This window comes from Phyllobates terribilis, unplaced genomic scaffold, assembly GCF_046119375.1.
Source record: "Phyllobates terribilis strain yellow unplaced genomic scaffold, ASM4611937v1 Scaffold_2__4_contigs__length_985480577, whole genome shotgun sequence".
In the NCBI taxonomy this organism is placed as follows: Eukaryota; Metazoa; Chordata; class Amphibia; order Anura; family Dendrobatidae; genus Phyllobates; species Phyllobates terribilis.
The window spans coordinates 946162044-946181915 of record NW_027362762.1 but is presented as its reverse complement, the minus strand read 5'-3'; the positions used below and the strand labels follow the sequence as shown (position 1 = coordinate 946181915).

The 19872-nt window shown below is 42.8% G+C and overlaps 1 protein-coding gene across 1 annotated transcript in view; it reads left to right on the top strand.

The window, feature by feature from the left end:
• The first annotated feature begins 1514 nt into the window (after window positions 1-1514).
• BCL9 (BCL9 transcription coactivator) overlaps window positions 1515-19872 on the top strand; it is a 184213-nt gene continuing 165855 nt past the window's right edge. The window contains exon 1 of the mRNA XM_073668508.1: window positions 1515-1874. The gene's annotated coding sequence lies outside the window, so the exon portion shown is untranslated. The remainder of the gene's footprint in view (window positions 1875-19872) is intronic.

Sequence of the window (19872 nt, the reverse complement as noted above, 5' to 3'; positions counted from 1 at the left end):
AAAGGAGTTTCAAATTTATTAACAACCGGATAAAATATTCAATGATTTACATTAATCGGAGACCTTCACAAGATCTGACATTATCTATCTGACATTATCTATGGCGTCTCCACCACCACCCAGCAGCCCATCAAAACCAGAGAAATTCCCAGCCCCTCCGCCATGTCCCCCCCACCAGGTTCAGCCTGTAATCTACCCACAATAATTCGATTTTATGCTCTTTGAAACCACCGTCTCCTTCTGCTTCTCTCTCCTCCATAGACGTCAATATTTCTCATAGAACCAATATCCAATCCTTTTTTTTTTTATTTCATTTTAATTCCATGCGTCGACTTTTCCTGACTCCGATTACCAGATGACATCATATCGCGAGGCCATTACTGCATCAATCCAAAACTTGTAATCAAAAATGTAAAACTAAGCGATGATGTAAAAAAAAATGGCCAAAAATGTCAATTTAAAAGAAAAAAAATGGGAATTTAAAAAAAAATCTATGTAAAAATATTAAAAAGTGTACATGTAAAAATGAGAAAAAAACTAAAAATGTATTGGAAAAAATGTAAATAAATAAATAAAAAAGTGTTAAAATTTAACGCAATAAAATGTAAAGAAAAAAAGTGTAAATGTAAAAATGAATTAAAATGCTAAAAAAAATGCTGGTAAAACACTATTAAAAATAAATAAACAATAATAAAAAATAAACTTAAATGACGAAATAAAAATAAATAAAAATAGGTCAATAAATAAAAAAAAATAAACAATAATTAGAAAATAATCAAACTGAGATGACAAATAAATAATGTCATTAAATAATAAAAAAAAAGATGTAGCAAACTTAAATAACAAAATAAAGTATATGAAAATGTCCATAAATATAAAAAATTAATAAGATAAAAATAATAATAACAATTCAAAAATGCGTCAGTTGAAATTTAAAATTTAAATTTAAAAATCTGTAACGGAATCTTATGACGTCAGTTGGTTAAAACCATTTTTACAATGTTACGTTTTTTACTTCTTAGACCCTCTTTTTCCATCATCCTCTCCCCCTGTTATTTGGAAGAAGGTGGCTAATTGTATCCATTATGGGATATTCGAGTAGAAAGTATCAATAACTCCTTTCCCTGGCGCGCTGCTGGGCAGCACCGGTCTGGCATTGGTTGGAAGAGATACCAGGCGGGTCATCTAATCCCATTCTTGGATTTTAGCATAATTAGGAGCCGGGAGCCCCTTGATCATAACAATGATCATGTCTTCTGCCATTTTGCCAGGATAAAGGAGAGCCAGGCGGTCCCTTCCCCCCACCTTTGGCTGCGGCCCCCATGTGTGAGCATGCATGTGTGTGCATATATATACATATATATATATATTCGCATGCGTTGCGCCCATTCTTGCACAGCGCCAGCTCTTGCTTGTATTCCCTGTTTGTCACTAGAGTTTTTTGGGTTTGCATTTAGAAGAAAGGAGGAGGAGGAGGAGGACTGAGAAGGAGGAGAGGGGGGAGGTGGTGGAAGGAGGAAGAAGAGAAAAAAAAAAAAGTGGGAGGGAGAATGTCTTGTTTGTGGCTTGTCAGCAAATGCTTGAGACAAGCTTCCATGTGTGAAAGCTACTTGGCATGAATGCCTGGGCCGTACCAAGTCTCCAAGCTTCCAGAGGGGGAGTCGCAAGAAGCGCAGATCTGAACACGGTCAGACAATAGGCCCCTAAAGTGTCCCCCCTAAAGTTGCTTTGATGTTGTCCTAGTGTCTTCAACACTAAGGGCCAAGGGGGGATTGCAAGCCAAGTCGCCTTTCTTGTGGCCATTGACTGCTCATTGCCCTTCGCCACTTCCACCAATGCGTCTCAAGCAGCAGCCCTTGTGGTGAGGAGCGAAGGTAAGGAGAGAGAGTTCCATTCCTGATTTCTTTTGGCAGCTTGTTTGCTGTGGGAGGGGAGGAAGGGGGGCTTACGGCTGGATTCCTGCGCTCACACACACACTAGCAGCCAGCGATGGCATGGGTGACACTACACGACAGCTCGCCGCTGCCCGTAGACCCTCGCTGAACCTTCACGACACAGATCCAAAATATTTGCACTGTAAAAATTTGGGTAAAATTCTACATTTTTTTTTTTTTTTTTTTTATTCGTCCCTTTACTATTTTTTGCTTTTTAATATTATCTAAGATGAACTTTATCCTATTATTTAATCACAACCGTCGTAGCAAAAAAAAAAAGTTACCCAAGCCCCCTTTTTAACGTGTCCGAAAGTGAAAAAGAATTGTCTTACAACAATCAAACATTTAAAAAAAAAAAAATTGTAACCGTGACAACAATTGTATCAATTACTGTTCAAAAACAACAATGTGTCAATAACTGTTCAAGGCAAAAGAAAAAAATGTATCAATTACTAATCAAAGGCAACAACGTATCAATAACTGTCCAACTAACAGGCAGGTAAATTCCCCCCATAATATGAAGGATGTCTAAACTTTTTGGAAAGTCTTTTTTATGGTATGGAGGGAGTAATTCTGATAGAAGCAGAGTTGTGTTGTATGAATTTCAATTTTTTTTTTTTAAGAAGATTAGATTTCCTTCTCCACTGTTACGGATCCCACGCTGTGAATCAATGTCGTTGTCACCACCGATCTCATTGGTGCAACATAAAGTCTTATTGTAAGTGAGAAGCCCATAACGAGAGTCAGTGACAGAGCTGAGATTGAGTTGAGCTGCTGCTGCCGAAAAATCAGAGGCGGAAATTTTGTACAAGTCACTTTTTTTTTTTTTTGTACAATTTTAACTTTTTTTTTATTATATTTGAAGATCTAGAGCTGATGAAGGCTGGTTGATATTTTTGGAGCCCTGGCCCAAAAAAATGTGGTGTCGAAATTGGAAACCAATTTTTTAAAGCAAAATTAGATTCCAAAATTTTGGACCTTCTGGACTATGAAAAAAGCAAAAAAAAGGGCTTGGTGTTGAGGCTTTACACGTTATCTTATACCTCATTTATAGGCATTCCTTTAGGGACTGCTAGCTCCGGCGTACAGCACTAAATGCAATCATTTCGGTTTGTGGTTCCTAAAGTGGTTCTTCATTATTGCGGCTTCTGGTCGCGCGGCCGCGAGTAAATGAAGTAGTCTCTCAGGGATCAGTCCCATGCTGGTATATCTCTACCTGCGTAGGGATTTAAGTACAATTCAACGGCACATTACTATTCCCTCTGCAGGTAGAGACATATCCCGGGGAACCTGATCATTGACTGTGAGAAGCACAGACGGAATTTTCAAAAAACGTAAAAGCGAACATGCTCCATTATCTGGAGTGATCGCTTTCAGCTGAGTTTGGAGCAGCTTTGCCTCCAGGATGTCGTTAGTTGCTTCCTAAATTCTTATTTTCCAAAAAGTTAAAAATAAAACCGATCCAATCATTATTGACATACAAAAAAAAAAAGTTTGGAGGAGTGAGATTTATTTTGTGGAATGGTATTTTGACAATTTTGGGCCATGACTCAATGGCGACGGAGTTGTTTCGAGAGTGTCTCACTGCTGTGGAATTGTTTTGTGAGGTCATTTGGTGAGGACCATTAATTCTGCACCTCTAAGTCTACCCTACATGTGCTCTTCGGCGCTCTGTAGGTGCTGTGTCGGTACTCTGTGTGTGATGGTCATATCAGTCCTGATTGCTAGTTTTTTTTTTTGGAAGATACACTAAGATCAACCATAATATGTCTCGGACTGTAAGATAGTTTGGAGAATCTTGGACACTTTTTTTGGGTAGGTCTTGGCTTATTCTCCGCACAAGGACATCATAATGTAAATTGAAGCTTGTTTTTCCAATGAAAAAACCTTCAAATGGGCCCCCAACGATCAGGAGTTTTTAATAGTCAGAACTTTTTTGGACCCCCCCCCCAATACTTCATTGCTAGGGTGCAACTGCAACCTCTGCACTCACTATAGTTAAGCCTGTAAGTAAAAGACCATCATAAACCAAGAGACCAGTTAAGTAAAGAGGGTTCCAAAATGTTTACTTTTTTGTAAAAAAGTTTTCAACTCCATTGGACATCGTAGCCCAACTGTAGTTCTATATATAAGAAAAGAAACCTAGGAGATCGTCTTGTTAATATGTTGGAAATTGTCCACCCTTGATAAATCAGGAAGAGGTCCTCTATAATGGAAGAGAGACTTAGTAGAGCAAAGGTCCCCAAACCAGAATAATTTGGAGGAATCGGCCATCTTACAGGGGTTGTCCCTTTCCAGATAATGCTCTGCCCCAACAAACTTCACTCACCTTCCTTAGGTTCACTGGCGAGTCTCCACCGCTGCTCCCTGTGTCTGTCATTGGCTGTGATTCTCAAGTCAATCAGTGAGGTCAACGGCTCTGATCTTGTAGATGGAAGCCATAGCCAACGCCAGACACCGTGAGACTCACCGGAATACCCAGGGAAGGTGAGCACAGTGCAGTTTGTTGGGGTTTTTTAACAAACGCATTTAGGGCAGAACATTGTCTGAAAGGGATCAATCCCTTTAAGTTGACTTTTATGTTTCCATGTCATGTTCCTGGGGAGAGAAGTCCAGAAAAAAAATGGGTAAGAGGATTTCATTTGAAAACATTCTCAAAAATGTGGAATCGGTCAGGGTGAAATCTCTATTGGATGTTGGCTCTGAGCGAGCAGATAAACGATAATTCACCTTGGGCATCTATAGGGGGGTCTACTTTGGAGGGTCCTTTTGGAAAATAGTAAAATGTAATACTAACTTGATGTCTGTGATTTTAGCCCATCCAGGTGCATCGTCACCAACCGGGCACTAAAATCCAAAAATTCACTGGTAAATGGTCTCCAAAATGTCTCAAGATTTCTTTTTATTCGCTGGCAAATGGTCTCAAAAAGTTGAAATGTCTTACAAATGTTTTTTCTTAACTATTTTTGGTTGTTTTTTTTAAAGAAAAGGATTCAAAATGAACAAAAATGTATCCAAAAAAACGTAGATGTCATGATTGTAAAGTAAAGGGGCAGAGGAGGGCTGTAGAGAATAATCGAGGCCATGGAAAATCATGAACACAATGATCAGTGGATCACCAGCCCCGGAGAGACGAAGGTTGGAGACCCTCCATCCAGATAGTCTTTCGGTTTGTAAATCTTCTGACACGTCTAGAGGTTGTGTTTTTGGGTGGATTTTTCGTTTGGATGTTTTTATTTATTTCTGTAAGAAATGAATCTCATCCTCGCTGTTCTCTTAGATCTCGTATCATTATCTTTATATGGCTGAATAAATGTAGCGCTGGTAACCTCCAGGATATTGCTGAAAGTTTGCACCTTACATTCCAAAAATCTCTAGATCTCACAACAGTTTCCAGTGTTTTTCAGAAAAAAAAGTGAAAAACTGAAGAAGAGTCGGAGTTCACCATAGTGGTGTAACTAGAATTGAGTCATGTGTACATTTATTAGGGTATGGAAGTAGCGGGAATAGTGTAAATTTGTGCAGTCTTGTCACAAGTTGTACTTGAAGAAAGTCTGTGCAGTCTGGAGATGCAGTATACTGTACAGCTGCTTCTATATCCACGCAAATCATTGCGGTTTTCAAATTGATTATTTGAAATATTGGTGCAAAACCGTGACACTTAAAGGGGTTGGCCACTGACTGATAAAACCGCTAAAACCCCATCAACTGCCATGAACTTGCAAAGTAAAGCCATAAACCCCTTAATTTTTTAATCACATCACCCCAGGTCTCAGCCCCGTGCTGCCCATGGATTTAGGGTGCAAACAGTTAATACCACGTCCACCATGGAGTTCGAGATGGCGATGGTCGCGTTGTATCCATGTGACCTCATGTACTCTCTTTTGCGCATGCAGCAGAATCTCCGTTATTTGTGCATGCGCAGGGAATAAGAGACATGAGTAAATCAAGTGACCACCACCACCTCAAGTCCTAGGACAGAGCAAACGAGGTGTCCACTGTCTACACGCCGGATCTATGAGTACCGCAGAATTAGAGGAGGCTTAGGGTTTTCTTTCAGCGCAAACAGAAGTTTATGGGGATTATAGAAATTTCGGATTATTCCGATTTTATGGAGGAGTTTTCAGTCACTGCCTGTGTCTCTGCCCAAAGAGAACCAGACGTCTATTGCTTGAGGATCGTCTTCCGCTATTAGTCTGAAGACGAAGGCAGGAGGTTTACAACACCTGCTGCTCTCATTCTTGTTTCTCACTCTTTTCCATGAGAAAATAATCTATTCGGATTATTCGGTGACTCCATAGGGCCACACACATGGGTCTGTATCAGCACCCCATGTGCTGCCATATGGTGCGCCAATGTTTAGTGAGTTTGGCTCCGTTTAAGGGATAGATGGACGGATGGACTGACGAACGGACGGACTGACTGACAGTCCTTCCGTCAGTCCATCCATCCTCCCTTACATCCATACTTCCATCCATCCTTCCTTCCTTACATCCATCCATCATTCTATCCATCATTCCATCCATCCGTCATTCAGTCCATCATTCCATCCATCCGTCATTCTGCCTGTCATTCCGGACGGACAGACTAACTGACTAACTGGCTGACTGACGGACTGACTGACGGATGGATGGATGGAAGGATGGAATGATGGAAGGAAGAAAGGAAGGATGGATGGATTCGAAGGATGGATGGATATATGGATGCATGAATGGATGGATGGAAGGAAGGATGGATGGATGGACAGACAGTATGAGCTAGAGCCATTGTGTTTCCTCTGGCTGGGGGCGACTGCTACCTTCTGCACCCCTTATAGCTGTGCCCCTCAGTAGTTTCCCTGAAAAGAGCCAATGACGTTGTTGCCAACACGGGATCACTGCGCTATTGGAATACCCAGCTGTACCATAGAAGTCTATGTGGCACCTTCCACCAGTGGCCACCATTCCCAGTGCCTATTGCACCTCAGTTGCTGGGATCTGTAGTGCTGTAAGATTGTCTAGAAGCTCAGTTTCCCCCTGGTCCCAAGTAAAATTGTACATGACCTGCACCAGTCTGAGCAGTTTCAGGGCCACTCTTTGGAGGTTGGGGGCTTCTTCATATCTCGGTTTAGTGAATTTGTAAAAGTCTGACTTGACCCTCAGGGATGTGGGTCAAGGGGGCACATCTTTGGATACATAGGGGGCAATGGAGGACATAGACATAAAAGGGCTTCTGTGCATGAACATTATATGGGCCCTTTGCAGTTCAATAGCTCAACATAATGCACAATTGCATTTTGCTCCGCAGTGCCATAGAGGGTTAATTCTGCTCAGCTGTTCCCCCTGTCCTCTGGAGAGTGGCGATCAGTCTCCGCTGCTGCTGTGTATTTGGTGGATTTGCAGTATCTGCTGTCAATCTGCTCTCAGCTGCTCAGTGCCGATCTCCGCAGAGAAAGTGCAAAAAAAACTGGAAAACTCAAGGCATGGGTTCAACGCAGAGTCCAGCCGTACTCCCATGTTATGTTCTTGAGATCTTTCTCCAAATTCCCAGGGTCCATATAATCCTCCATTAGAAGAAAGTTGATGGCCCTGGATCGCACGCTTGGGTCCCGGGCTCAGGCTGCGAAACAAGCACCCAGATGCCAAATGCTGGCAGAAATCCCTACTTTCTACCAAAAACCCATCTGGGGAACAAGAGATTTGTCTTCAACTTAAAAATCTGTCAAGGATTGTGCCCGTGCCTATAGTGCCGCTAGTCCTATGTGATGTAACCTAGGGCCACATTCCTGCACATTGGCGGAAGACTCGGCTTAATACTGCTGCTTCACCACCCAGGGAGAGGTGGCATCTAGGAAGGTTGTACTTCTCATAGTCTATGAGCCTGCATGGGGCATCCGCACCCACACTAGTCCACAGGAGAGGGGCAACCACATTTAGGCGATGGTAAGATGGATGGAATGATGGACTGATGGAAGGATGGACGGACTGAAGGATGGACGGACGGGCAACCACATTTAGGCGATGGTAAGATGGATGGATGGGTGGAAGGCTGAATGGATGGACGGATGGATGATGGACTGAAGGATGGACGGATGGATGATGGACTGAAGGATGGACGGACTGAAGGATGGACGGACTGAAGGATGGACGGACTGAAGGATGGACGGACGGGCAACCACATTTAGGCGATGGTAAGATGGATGGATGGGTGGAAGGCTGAATGGATGGAAGGATGGATGGATGGACGGACTGAAGGATGGACGGACTGAAGGATGGACGGACTGAAGGATGGACGGACTGAAGGATGGACGGACTGAAGGATGGACGGACTGAAGGACGGCTGGACTGAAGGATGGACGGAAGGACGCATAGAAGGATGGATGAATAGGTAGATGGACTGACGGATGGAAAAATGGATGGATGGACAGATGGATGGAAGGATGGATGTATGGACAGATGGATGGATGGAAGGATGGATGGATGTATGGACAGATGGAAGGATGGATATATGGACAGATGGAAGGATGGATGTATGGATGGATGTATGGACAGATGGAAGGATGGATGTATGGATGGATGTATGGACAGATGGAAGGATGGAAGGATGGATAATAGGGCAGCACAGTGGCTCAGTGGTTAGGACTGTTGCTTCACAGCGCTGGGGTCTTGGATTAAAAATAAAATCCCACCAAGGACGACATCTGCAAGGATTTCATGTGGGTTTCCCCTGGGTTCTCTGGTTTCCTCCCACAGTCCTAAGACATACTGATTGGGATTGTGATATGGATTGTGAGCCCTAATGGGGACAGTGATGATAGCTGTGGAATTAATGGCACTATATGAGCGAGTAAAATAGTGAAAATAAATATATAATATATATAATGAATAGAAGATACTTAGGACATTCTTTATTTTTTTCCCATTAAGCTTTGGAGCCTCCATGAGATAAATGACAGATTTGGCTCTATATCTCCCTTTCACAGGGTGACCCATAAATGTGCGCCGTGTTATGTGTACGTGTGATTTAATGGAAGCTTTGCTATTGTCCTCGCTGATCCCTTGAGTTTCTCAGGGGCCCATACACATCAGATTATTAATAGCAGGTGTCGTCCCGCAGCTCCGCACCCCGCTGTATATTGCAGTAACGAGTGCGTGTGTAGATGGGGACTCTGCGCTTTCTCTCCTGATAGAATGGAGCATTCCTCCTCTGCACATTATTAAATCTCAAGTATCTTATCACAGAGCTCCAAATCTCCAGCATACACATAAAGGTTAAAAAAATAAGATTCTAGTTACCTTAAGCCACCAGCAGAGGGAGCCAAAGAGCTTACATGATCATATAACCAGTATGCAGTAAGTTCCTGGGCTCCCCCTAGTGGTGACTGCGAATAGAATATTATTACACTCTATGAGAATTACCCTCTGGGTGTTCTGACCATGTTCCAACCATTTATATGCACATTTGGTGATTACACTTTCTACTGTGATAATTGTTCTGATTGGGGCCCCCTTTGTTTTAATCTAAAATTAGAATTTATTAAAGTTGTTGTTTTTTTTAAGTTCTTGATTGGGGACTGGTTGACTTTTTCTATCAACACCTAAGTCAGTCCCCTCCTCTGTTATATTTGATGTACAAGCAGAGAAGGGGGCTGGCTGACTTTTTATATCAACAACTAAGTCAGACCCTTATATATTACAGTATATATGTATAGACAAAAGAGGGGTCTGGCTGACTTTCTATTTTGATAGAAAATCCAGCCCCTTTTTCTATTACAGTCGATCTATAGATAGAGAAGGGGAGGAGTCCTGAGGAGATAATTTGCATATTTCCACTGCATTTTGGGGTAAGTGAAGAGTCTCCGCGAGCTCAAAGAACACTGGATTTTGGCTGTTGGAGCTGAAAAGAGGACATCGGTAAACCAGGGGAGGAGTCCTGAGGAGATAATTTGCATATTTCCACTGCATTTTGGGGTAAGTGAAGAGTCTCCGCGAGCTCAAAGAACACTGGATTTTGGCTGTTGGAGCTGAAAAGAGGACATCGGTAAACCAGGGGAGGAGTCCTGAGGAGATAATTTGCATATTTCCACTGCATTTTGGGGTAAGTGAAGAGTCTCCGCGAGCTCAAAGAACACTGGATTTTGGCTGTTGGAGCTGAAAAGAGGACATCGGTAAACCAGGGGAGGAGTCCTGAGGAGATAATTTGCATATTTCCACTGCATTTTGGGGTAAGTGAAGAGTCTCCGCGAGCTCAAAGAACACTGGATTTTGGCTGTTGGAGCTGAAAAGAGGACATCGGTAAACCAGGGGAGGAGTCCTGAGGAGATAATTTGCATATTTCCACTGCATTTTGGGGTAAGTGAAGAGTCTCCGCGAGCTCAAAGAACACTGGATTTTGGCTGTTGGAGCTGAAAAGAGGACATCGGTAAACCGCGCGCCTGCCGGCGCGCGCATTTTGAAGCTTTTTTTTTAAGCTTTTTTCACTGTTTTCAGAACATTAACAATAAGAACATGGAAGAGTCCAGGAGCCATTTGGTGAGCTGCATATCCTGCTACATGTTCACAGACTTGCCAGTGGAAAAGCCAGACTTCACATGCCAGAAATGCAGCTTGTGTCCCTGTTGGAGGAAAAGTTGCGAAATCTAGAAGAGAGGTTAACTACCTTGAAAATCATTAAGGAAGGTGAAGAGTTCTTAGACAGAGCAGAATTATCTCTTCATGATTCAGAAAGAGAAGAAATTCGAACTGCACCTGACGAAACAGAGGAATGGAAGCATGTGACCCAGAGAAGCAGGAGGATCGAGAGGCAGCCAGCACCCATACTGCTCAGGAACCAGTACCAGGCTCTCACGCAGGAGAACCTTGAAGAAATACAGCAAGATAAGACTTTGCCAGCAATGAATAACCTTGTAAGTCCTCAGAATCCTCCTGGATGGAGAAAGAAGAATGTTGTGAAGAAAAAACGAAGAGTGGTGGTCATGGGGGATTCCCTGTTAAGAGGAACAGATGCCGCTATCTGCAGACCAGACATAACCTCAAGAGAAATGTGCTGTCTTCCTGGAGCAAAAATTAAAGATGTGTCTGACAGGATATCAAGACTCTTCAGACCTACAGATCACTACCCATTCCTGCTAATACATGTGGGGACAAATGACACCGCAAGAAAGGACCTGGAAACCATCTGCAGTGACTTTGAAGACTTAGGCAAGAAAGTGAAAGAATTGGGAGCGCAGGTGGTCTTCTCATCCATCCTCCCAGTGGATGGCCATGGAACAATGAGGTGGAATAAGATTCTACAGGTGAACAACTGGCTACGTCGATGGTGCCGTCAACAAGGATTTGGATTTCTGGATCACGGGATGAATTACCTATACGATGGACTACTTGCTAGAGATGGGGTGCACCTTACGAAGACTGGAAAACATGTATTTGGAAGTCGCCTTGCTACACTCATCAGGAGAGCTTTAAACTAGAACAATGTGGGAAGGGAAGCAAAAGGCCAGAAAAAGCCATACAGCTGACAAATACTATTGAGATCTCTGCTACTGGAAGTGGAAAGAAAGAACAAAGACAAAAAAATCTAAATAAAAATATGGGAGGAAGAGAAACCAATCACTAACTAAAATGTTTTTATACAAATGCACAAAGCATGGGCAACAAACAAGGAGAATTGGAACTACTAATGCAGGAAAAGAAATATGATGTCATTGGAATCACTGAAACTTGGTGGGACGATACACATGATTGGAATAAAAGGCTAAAAGGATACAACTTATTTGCAAGAAACAGAATTGATAAACGAGGAGGAGGTGTCGCATTGTATGTTAGAAAAGCGTATATCTGCACAGAGATTGAAGCTTCAGAGACTGGGAGTTCTGTGGAAACTGTTTGGGTAAGAATACAAGGAGAGAACAACGGAAAGGACACCATTGTAGGCATTTACTACAGGCCACCTGGGCAAGCTGAAGATATGGATGAACTCTTTATGTATCAAATGACCAAGTTCTCCAAAAAATATGACGTAGTGGTCATGGGAGATTTCAACTATCCAGACATTTGTTGGGAATCTCTCTCAACTAAAACTAACAGGTCAAGCAAATTCTTATCCTCTCTTGCTGACAACTTTATCTTCCAAAAGGTAGGGGAGAAAACAAGGGGATCTGCTACTTTGGATCTAATCCTTATAAACAGGGAGGAAATGGTTGAGGAGGTAAAGGTGGCTGGGACCCTAGGAGGCAGCGATCATGCTATTATAGAATTTTGGATAACTAGAGGAGGAAGACATGTGAAGACTCAAACTTCAAGGTTAGATTTTAGAAAGGCAGATTTTAAGAGACTCAGAAAGAGAATAGGAGGGATCCAATGGCTGGATGTCCTTAAGGACAAAAATGTCCAGGAAGGATGGGAAATTTTTAAAAATGAGATTCTCAAAGCACAATCGTTAACAATCCCGAAAAGTAGGAAGAATGGGAAGCATTTAAGGAAACCAGGATGGATGAACACAGAACTTAAACACATGCTAAAAAGAAAGAAAGAAATGTTTATTAAATGGAAAGAGGGAGGCATATCTAAAGAAGATTATAATGCAGTCTGCAGATCCTGTAGGGCACGTATCAGGTTAGCTAAAGCTGACAATGAATTAAGGCTTGCAAGAGATGTCAAAAGCAATAAAAAAGGATTTTGGGGGTATGTCAAAAGTAAAAGAAAAGTCAAAGATGCTATAGGATTTTTACAGGATGAAAATGGAGAAATGGTAAGAGAGGATGTTGAGAAGGCCGAACTTTTTAATTCCTATTTTGCATCTGTTTTCTCTCAGAAAGAAAATGTAACATCAACTGATTTTCACTGTCCTTTTAAAGGAATAGAAGAATCCAAGTTATCTGTAAACAGAAAGATTGTGAGGGAATATTTAGCTAACATAAATAAGTTCAAGTCTCCAGGTCCAGATGAATTACACCCCAGAGTACTGAAGGAGATCGTAGAAGAAATTTTAGAACCACTCTCCATAATCTTTGAAAATTCTTGGAGAACAGGAGAAGTCCCAGAAGACTGGAGAAGAGCAAATGTTGTTCCTATCTTCAAAAAGGGGAAGAAGGTGGACCCAGGGAACTATAGGCCGGTGAGTCTGACTTCTATACCAGGAAAGATCTTTGAACAAATTATTAAACATCATGTATGTAAGTACCTGGATAAGAATGAAGTGATTAACCAGAGTCAGCATGGGTTTGTAACTAACAAGTCATGTCAGACTAACTTAATTTCCTTCTATGACAGAATCACTGACTGGGTGGATCAGGGAAATGCTGTAGATATAGTATATCTTGACTTCAGCAAAGCATTTGACAAAGTATCTCACACCATCCTTATTGAAAAAATGACCAAGTATGCAATGGACCAGGCAACTGTTAGGTGGATTCATAACTGGCTTAGTGATCGGACTCAAAGGGTGGTTGTAAATGGCTTCACATCCAGCTGGATGAATGTCTCAAGTGGGGTACCACAGGGCTCTGTCCTGGGACCTGTATTGTTCAACATCTTCATCAATGATTTAGATGAAGGAATTGAGGGTAAACTGATTAAATTTGCTGATGACACAAAGCTAGGAGGGATAGCTAATACTAGAGAAGAGAGAGAGAGGATTCAAAAAGACCTAAATAAACTGGAGCAGTGGGCAGCAACCAACAGAATGGTTTTTAACAGGGAAAAATGCAAAGTACAACATCTGGGCAATAAAAATGAAAAAAGCATATACAGAATGGGAGGAATAGAGCTAAGCAACAGTACATGTGAAAAAGACTTAGGTATACTAATAGATCATAGACTGAACATGAGTCAACAGTGTGATGCAGCAGCAAAAAAGGCAAATACAATTCTGGGATGTATTAACAGAAGCATACAGTCTAGATCACGTGAAGTCATTATCGGTCTTTACTCCTCTTTGGTCAGACCTCATCTGGAATACTGTGTACAGTTTTGGGCACCACATTTTAAAAAAGACATAGACAAACTGGAACAAGTTCAGAGAAGAGCGACCAGAATGGTGACTGGTCTGCAAACCATGTCCTATGAGGAACGGTTGCAGGATTTGGGAATGTTTAGCTTGCAAAAAAGAAGACTGAGAGGAGACTTAATAGCTGTCTACAAATATGTCAAGGGCTGTCACATTGTAGAAGGATCATCTTTATTCTCATTTGCACAGGGAAAGACTAGAAGCAACGGGATGAAACTAAATGGGAGGAGACACAGATTAGATATTAGAAAAAACTTTTTGACAGTTAGGGTGATTAATGAGTGGAACAGGCTGCCACGAGAGGTGGTGAGTTCCCCTTCAATGGACGTCTTCAAACAGAGGCTGGACAGACATCTGTCTGAGATGATTTAGTGAATCCTGCTTTGAGCAGGGGGTTGGACCAGATGACCCAGGAGGTCCCTTCCAACTCTACCATTCTATGATTCTATGATTCTATGAAGGGGGCTGGCTGACATTTTCTTTCAAAATCTAAACCAGACCCGTTTTCTGACACATTGTATGTATAAAACTGGAGGGGGGCTGGCTGACTTTATCTCAACAGTTTAGCTAGTACCCTTCTTTATAGTAGTTGATGTACAGATAGAGAATTGGGCTGATTGATATTTTATTTCAACAGCTAAGCTAGCCTCCTTTTCTGAAACAGCTGACGTATAGAAATAGAAGGGGGCTGGCTAACTTTTTAATTCAACAACTAAATCAGCCCCCTTCAATGGTATAGACGATGTATAGACAAAGGAGGGATCTGGCTGACTTTCTATATTAATAGCTAAGCCAGCCCCCTTCTCTATCATAGATGAAAGACTAAAAAGGTTGACTGACTTTTTATTTCAGCAGTCCCCCTTCTCTGCCCTCTGTCAATTCAATGAATAGACCAGAAAAGGGGACAGACTTAGCTATTTAAATGGAAAATCAGCCAGCCCCCTTTGCACACAGCTTTGATTCCAACACAAGAAACACTACATCTTACTAATTACCGATAATTTATGAATAATTATTTAATGTATGGAAAGTCCCCTTTATTACTAACACTTAGACTAGTGGTTTACATGTGGCCCCCGATGGTCTGGGCATGCTGGGAGTTGTAGTTTTTGGAACTGCTGGAGTTCCCTAGGTTGGAGACCACTAACTCTGCTCATGGTGGAGCCATCTGTTGCTTTTGCACAACTTTTTGTGACTTTTGTTCTATGCAATCACAGACACACAAAGCATGAAACTTGTAGACAGGGGGGGGGGGGGGAAAGGGCACAGCTGGGGGGTCCAGACTCTATAAAAGCCATAGCCACAGTACAAAGAGGTCCAGCAAAGAGTGACACCTGAGAGACAGACAACAGACACAGAAGGTTGTCTGCAGTCATAGACTTCAGCTATCGCCACTAATTGTGGCTCTTAAAAGTTAGGAGCCAAATGCCCCTATGGACCATGTGCCTACAGGTTGTCCCAGCCACAGTGCCCATATTATATCCCAGCCACAGTGCCCATATTATATCCCAGCCACAGTGCCCATATTATATCCCAGCCACAGTGCCCATATTATATACCAACCACAGCGCCCATATTATCTCCCAGCCACAGTGCCCATATTATCTCCCAGCCACAGTGCCCATATTATCTCCCAGCCACAGTGCCCATATTATCTCCCAGCCACAGTGCCCATATTATCTCCCAGCCACAGTGTCCATATTATATCCCAGCCACAGTGTCCATATTATATCCCAGCCACAGTGTCCATATTATATCCCAGCCACAGTGTCCATATTATATCCCAGCCACAGTGCCCATATTATATCCCAGCCACAGGGCCCATATTATATCCCAGCCACAGCGCCCATATTATATCCCAGCCACAGCGCCCATATTATATACTGACCACAGTGCCCATATTATCTCCCAGCCACAGCGCCCATATTATATACTGACCACAGTGCCCATATTATCTCCCAGCCACAGCGCCCATATTATATACTGACCACAGTGCCCATATTATCTCCCAGCCACAGCGCCCATATTATATACTGACCACAGTGCCCATATTATATACCAACCACAGCACCCATATTATATACTGACCACAGTGCCCATATTATATCCCAGCCACAGGGCCCATATTATATACCAGCCACAGCACCCATATTATATACTGACCACAGCGCCCATATTATATACTGACCACAGCGCCCATATTATATACTGACCACAGCGCCCATATTATATACTGACCACAGTGCCCATATTATATACCAACCACAGCACCCATATTATATACTGACAACAGTGCCCATATTGTATACCGACCACAGCGCCCATATTATATCCCAGCCACAGTGCCCATATTATATCCCAGCCACAGTGCCCATATTATATCCCAGCCACAGTGCCCATATTATATCCCGACCACAGCGCCCATATTATATCCCGACCACAGCGTCCATATTATATCCCAGCCACAGTGCCCATATTATATCCCAGCCACAGTGCTCATATTATATCCCGACTACAGCGCCCATATTATATCCTGACCACACCGCCCATATTTTATCCCGACCACAGCGCCCATATTATATTCCAGCCACAGCGCCCATATTATATTCCAGCCACAGCGCCCATATTATATACCGACCACAGCGCCCATATTATATCCCAGCCACAGCGCCCATATTATATACCAGTCACAGTGCCCATATTATATCCCAACCACAGCGCCCATATTATTTCCCAGCCACAGCGCACACATTATACGTATACTGACCACAGCGTCCATATTATATACCGACCACAGCGCCCATATTATATCCCAGCCACAGCGCCCATATTATATACCAGTCACAGCGCACACATTATACGTATACTGACCACAGCGTCCATATTATATCCCAACCACAGCGCCTATATTATATCCCAGCCACAGCGTCCATATTATATCCCGACCACAGCGTCCATATTATATACCTACCACATCGCCCATATTATATCCCAGCCACAGAGCACATATTATATCCCAGCCACAGTGCCCTTATTATATACCAGCCACAGTGCCCATATTATATACCAACCACAGCGCCTATATTATATCCCAGCCACAGCGTCCATATTATATCCCGACCACAGCATCCATATTATATACCTACCACATCGCCCATATTATATCCCAGCCACAGCGCCCATATTATATACCAGTCACAGTGCCCATATTATATCCCAACCACAGCGCCCATATTATATCCCAGCCACAGCACCCATATTATATCCCGACCACTGCGCCCATATTATATCCCGACCACAGCATCCATATTATATACCGACCACAGCGACCATATTATATACCGACCACAGCGCTCATATTATATCCCAGCCAGAGCCCATATTATATCCCAGCCACAGCGCACACATTATATACCAACCACAGTGCCCATATTATATACCGACCACAGTGCCCATATTATATACCGACCACAGTGCCCATATTATATACCGACCACAGCGCCCATATTATATACCGACCACAGCGCCCATATTATATACCAACCACAGCGCCCATATTATATCCCAGCCACAGTGCCCATATTATATCCCAGCCACAGCGCCCATATTATATCCTGACTACAGCGCCCATATTATATCCCGACCACACCGCCCATATTTTATCCCGACCACAGCGCCCAAATTATATACTGACAACAGCACCCATATTATATTCCAGCCACAGCGCCCATATTATATACCGACCACAGCGCCCATATTATATCCCAACCAGAGCGCCCATTTTATATACCAGTCACAGCGCCCATTTTATATACCAGTCACAGTGCCCATATTATATCCCAACCACAGCGCCCATATTATATCCCAGCCACAGGGCCCATATTATATACCGACCACAGCGCCCATATTATATCCCAGCCACAGCGCCCATATTATATCCCAGCCACAGCGCCCATATTATATACCGACCACAGCGCCCATATTATATCCCAGCCACAGCGCCCATATTATATACCGACCACAGCTCCCATATTATATCGCAGCCACAGCGCCCATATTATATACCAACCACAGCGCCCATATTATATACCAACCACAGCGCCCATATTATATCCCAGCCACAGTGCCCATATTATATCTCAGCCACAGTGCCCATATTATATACCGACCACAGTGCCCATATTATATACCGACCACAGTGCCCATATTATATACCGACCACAGCGCCCATATTATATACCGACCACAGCGCCCATATTATATACCGACCACAGCGCCCATATTATATACCGACCACAGCGCCCATATTATATACCGACCACAGCGGCCATATCTATCTATATATCATTTTGTGTAGTCGGCGTCACTGATTATATCATATAAATACATAAAATTAATAAATAAAATGGGATTCTTTGAGTTTTATAATGAAGTTTCACACTGCGTCCACACTGCACCTCGTCTCATCAGTGCTGTGCTGTTACATGGTCTGCAGGACCGGACTTAGTGCAGGAAATAATCACCATCACATATGGCCCAGGAGCCGTTCAATTCAATAAACTTTATTTATAACAACCTGGAGAAGCCCTATAAGACTGGTCTCACTTACAGTCATCTCTTTCCCTCTGATTTGTCCCAGTCAGTTTTCTAATTAAAGCATCTCCACATCACTTAACCTCTCATTACCGAGACTCCCCGCTGGAATTATTTGTTTTATGTTCACGGAGAGAGTGGAGGGGCCTCTCAACCGCCACAGTCACCAGAGATCACTGCATGGCGGGAAGAAAGGGCTGTGCAAGAATGTCTATATATCAGGGTGAGAATCAGTATATACTGCACACAGTGACTGCACCAGCAGAATAGTGAGTGCAGCTCTGGAGTATAATACAGGATGTAACTCAGGATCAATAATGTAATGTATGTACACAGTGACTGCACCAGCAGAATAGTGAGTGCAGCTCTGGAGTATAATACAGGATGTAACTCAGGATCAGTAATGTAATGTATGTACACAGTGACTGCACCAGCAGAATAGTGAGTGCAGCTCTGGGGTATAATACAGGATGTAACTCAGGATCAGTAATGTAATGTATGTACACAGTGACTGCACCAGCAGAATAGTGAGTGCAGCTCTGGGGTATAATACAGGATGTAACTCAGGATCAGTAATGTATGTACACAGTGACTGCACCAGCAGAATAGTGAGTGCAGCTCTGGAGTATAGTACAGGATATAACTCAAGATCAGTAATGTAATGTATGTACACAGTGACTGCACCAGCAGAATAGTGAGTGCAGCTCTGGAGTGTAATACAGGATGTAACTCAGGATCAGTAATGTAATGTATGTACACAGTGACTGCACCAGCAGGATAGTGAGTGCAGCTATGGAGTATAATACAGTATGTAACTCAGGATCAGTAATGTATGTACACAGTGACTGCACCAGCAGAATAGTGAGTGCAGCTCTGGAGTATAATACAGGATGTAACTCAGGATCAGTACAGGATCAGTAATGTAATGTATGTACACAGTGACGGCACCAGCAGAATAGTGAGTGCAGCTCTGGAGTATAATACAGGATGTAACTCAGGATCAGTAATGTAATGTATGTACACAGTGACTGCACCAGCAGGATAGTGAGTGCAGCTCTGGAGTATAATACAGGATGTAACTCAGGATCAGTACAGGATCAGTAATGTAATGTATGTACACAGTGACTGCACCAGCAGAATAGTGAGTGCAGCTCTGGAGTATAATACAGGATGTAACTCAGGATCAGTAATGTATGTACACAGTGACTGCACCAGCAGAATAGTGAGTGCAGCTCTGGAGTATAATACAGGATGTAACTCAGGATCAGTACAGGATCAGTAATGTAATGTATGTACACAGTGACTGCACCAGCAGAATAGTGAGTGCAGCTCTGGAGTATTATACAGGATGTTACTCAGG